This window comes from Sminthopsis crassicaudata, chromosome 2, assembly GCF_048593235.1.
Source record: "Sminthopsis crassicaudata isolate SCR6 chromosome 2, ASM4859323v1, whole genome shotgun sequence".
NCBI lineage: Eukaryota > Metazoa > Chordata > Mammalia > Dasyuromorphia > Dasyuridae > Sminthopsis > Sminthopsis crassicaudata.
In genome coordinates this window covers 99,430,208-99,434,642 of record NC_133618.1, presented here as the reverse complement: position 1 = coordinate 99,434,642, position 4,435 = coordinate 99,430,208, and positions in this window count along the sequence as shown.

Here is a 4,435-nt window from a genome sequence, read left to right as displayed (position 1 = left end):
CGGGGGGGAGTTAAGTGATTGAAAAGCAGGCAGTAACTCATAGTGCCTGGCTCGGCTGGAGGCTGTGGAACTCAGGCCCAGGAAGTCCCAGAGAAGCAGAACCTTTGAACTAGGGACCGCGGTTTCTGGCAGACACTTCCAGTTTGAGCACAGTTTGAGCACCTGCTGCTGACATCCACTCCCCACCGGGACACACAGCTTGGGCTTTGTGTTGCCTTTACTGTTCAGTCTCAAACCTCAAGGAAGCTGCTAGAGCACAGCACCCTCAAAGCACAGCAGTGCTGATCACCTGTGAGGCACTTCCAGGGAGGGGGTGGGGAACTCTTTCCTAGAGCTCTCTCTTAGCTCAGGCGCAGGAGCCGCTGCATCCATCCAGTCTTGGAGGAAGCTGGTAAAGAAATAAATAAATAATTTCCTACCCCGGGACAGACCCCAAAAGATTTTTTAAGTATGAGTAAAAAGCCAAGAAAAACTATAGATTCCTTTTACACAGAGAAAGAGTGGGTATCCAACCCCAAGGAAGTTAACAGCAGAGAGTCAGCAGATAACAACCTAAAGGGGAACAATTCCAGCCCCCCATCACATAACTCTCTCCTCTAAGAGACTATTAAAAAGTTAAGAGAGTTTGAATTAAAATGGGGAAAGGAAAGAGAAGCTATGATAGAGAATGACAACGTTCTGAAATTGGAAATGGAAAAAATAAAGAATTCACAGGAGATGCAGGGAAACAAAATTAGTGAATTAGAAAAGGTTAAAAAATCACAGGAAAGTAGGATTTCTGAATTGGAAAAGATAAAAAAGTCTCAAGAAAATAGGATTTCTGAATTGGAAAAAGAAAATAATTCTCAAAAAAAAATTAGGGAAATGGAAAAAAAAATTAACGAAGCAAAATAATTCATTTAAAAACGAAATTGGGCATTTACAAAAAGAACTAAAAACTGTGAATGAAGAAAATAACTCCTTAAAATTCAGGATGGAACTAATAGAAATGAATGATTCATTGAGAACCCAAGAATCAGTCAAACAAAACAAAAACAAAAAAAAAAAAAAAAAAATGAAAAGCTGGAGAATAATGTCAAATACTTACTGGGAAAATCTATAGACCTGGAAAATAGATCTGGGAGAGATAATCTGCGGATCATTGGACTTCCAGAAAACTATGACCAAAAAAAGAGCCTAGATTCTATTTTACAGGAAATTATCAAAGAGAACTGTCCAGAAATAATAGAAACAGAAGGGAAAGTAGATGTGGAAAGAATTCATCGAACTCCTTCTGAAATAGACCCTACAAAAATAACACCACGGAATATTGTGGCTAAGCTGAAGAATTACCACACAAAGGAGAAAATCCTGCAAGCAGCTATTAAAAAACAATTTAAATACCAAAGTGCCACAATAAGGGTCACACAAGATCTGGCTGCCTCCACATTAAAAGATAGAACGGCCTGGAACCTGATATTCTGAAAGGCAAAATATCAAGGATTGCTACCAGGAATAAACTACCCAGCTAAGTTTAGCATCTTTTTCCATGGAAGAAGATGTTCATTCAATGAAATAGAGGAATTCCATATGTTTCTAAGGAAAAAAACAGACTTAAACAAAAAATTTGGTCTACATCCATAAGACTGAAGAGAAACAGAAAAAGGTACACAGAACCCTTGAGAACTATATCTCTGTTGTGGGTATATAGAAAGTACGCATGGATAATTTGATTTTGCTGATATAAAAGAAAAAAAAGGAGGGGGTGTTGTAAAGGGAAGGGGATCGTTTCAGAAAAAGGGGAAGGAAAGATAAAAAGAGGGAAACTACATCCCATGAAGAGGAATAGAAAATACACCATATCTGAGGGAATTTAGAGAGGGGGAGAATCATTGTGTAAATCTTACTCTCATCAGAAGAGTAAGTAATTGTCATATTTGTTTTTCAGAGAATTCTCTCTCACCTCATTAAAAGGGGGGAGAGGAAAAGGGAAAAGGAAAAGGAGAATAAGGGAAGGGACATGGAGGGAGGGGGGAGGGATACTAAAAAGAAAACAGGGAGGGCTGCGCGTCACAATGGGGGTCTATAAATTAAATATTGGGGAAGGAGTTCAGGGGGGTCAAGGGAAAAAGCATAACCTGAGGATAATATGATGGCAGGAAATACAGAATTAGTAATTTTAACTGTAAATGTGAATGGGATGAACGCTCCCATCAAATGGAGATGGATAGCAGACTGGATCATAAATCAGAACCCAACAATATGTTGTTTACAGGAAACACACTTAAAGCAGGGAGATACATATAGAGTAAAGGTAAAAGGTTGGAGCAGAATCTATTATGCTTCAGGTATAGCCAAAAAACAGGGGTAGCTATCCTAATAATTTGGATAATTTGGAAAAATGAATAAAAAAAACAAAAAAAACCCCTCCTAATTATTGCCCTAATTTCCTCTTCATTGGTGGAAAGTTTTCCCTTTTATTTTTGAGATGTACAGTTTGATATTTTTCTTTCCTTTTTAAAACAAAATTAACTATTTTTTTAATATTTTGTTGTTTTTTTAATAAAATTAAATCTTAGTTTTATTTATGAATTCAATATTTCTCTTACTTTCAATTTTATTAATATGCCCTTTTATTTTCAGAAATTTAAATTTGGTATTTAATTGGGGCTTTTTAATTTTTCTTTTTCTAGCATTTTCAGTTGCAAACCCAGTTCATTGATCTTCTCATTTTCTATTTTATGCAAGTAAGCATTTATAGATATAAAATTTTCCCTAATAACTGCTTTTGCTGCATCCCACAAATTTTGTTATATTGTCTTATTATTACTATTCTCCTGGATGAAATAATTGATTGTGTCTATGATTTGTTTTTTTTTTTTTCACCAATTCATTCTTTAAAATTAGATTATTTAGTTTCCAATTAATTTTGGTCTATTTCCCCCTGACTTGTTATTGAATTTTTTTTTATTGCTTCATGATCTGAAAAATATATATATTTACTTTTTTGTGCTTTTCAACATGTAATTTTGACGTCTTTATGCCCTATTATGTGATCAGTTTTTGCATAGGTTACATGAGCCATAGAGAAAAAGGTGTATTCTTTTATTTTCCCCATTCAATTTTCTCTAAAGATCTATCACCCCTAAATTTCAAGGATTTTATTTACCTCCTTAACTTCTTTCTTATTTATTTTATGGCTCAATTTATTTAATTCTGAGAGAGCAAGTTTGAGATCACTACTAATATAGTTTTGCTGTCTATTTCTTCTTGATGCTCTCTTAACTTCTCTAAGAATTCAGATGCTATACCACTTTGTGCATTTAGTATTTTAAGTATTTATATTTTAGTTTTGATAGTAAATTTAGTATTTAGGTTTAATATTGCTATTACTTCACTATCTATGGTACCCTTTAGGAAGATATAATTTCCTTTCTTATCTATTTTAATTAGATCTATTTTTGCTTTTTCTTGATCTGAGATAAGGATTCCTACCATTGCTTTTTTTTTTTTTTTTTTTTACTTCACCTGAAGCATAATAGATTCTGTTCCAGCCTTTTATCTTTACTCTAAATGTATCATTCTACTTTAAATGCGTTTTTTGTAAAAAAAAAAAAAAAATAATAATATAGTATTCTGCCTTGTATTCCAGACTGCTATCGACTGCCCTGAAGAGTTCATCCCATTCACATTCATAATTAAAATGACTATTTCTGTATTTCCTGTCATCTTATTTACCCCAAGTTATGATTTTCTCTTTTCCTTCTCCTTTTCCCTCCTCCCCAGTATTTTGCTTCTGACCACCACCAAACTCAAATCGCCTTCTCCCTTTACAGCCCCCCCTTTCTTATTACTTTCCCTTACTACTTCTGTTTCCCCTTCTATTAGCCTCCCCTTTTCTTTTTTCCCTTCCCCCTCCCAATTCTCTATAAGATGAGACAAGTTTCTCTGCGAAATCAAATATGTCTACTATTCTCTCTTTGAGCCAAATATCATGAAATTAAAATTTACACAATGTCCATCACACTCCCTTCTTTCCCTCAATTATAATAGGTCTCCTTTGACTCTCCATGAGATGTAATTTCCCTCATTTTATCTCCATTTTCCTCTTTTGCTAGTACAATCCTCTTTTCACCTCTAGTTTATTTTTTACATTATCACAGTAAAATCAAAATGTATCCTCACTAAGTATACCCATACCAGAGATATAGCTTTCAAGAGTTCTTTCCTTTTTACCTTTTTATGCTTCTCTTGAGTTCTGTATTTGGAGATTATTTTTTTTGTTCCATTCTGGTCTTTTCATCAGAAACAAATGAAATTAACCTCTATCGTGGAATATCTATCTTCTTCCCTGAAAGATAATGTTCAATTTAACTGGATGGTTGATTGTTGGCTGTAATCCAAGTTTCCTTGCCTTTCAAAATATCAGATTCCAGGTCCAATGATTCTTTAAGGT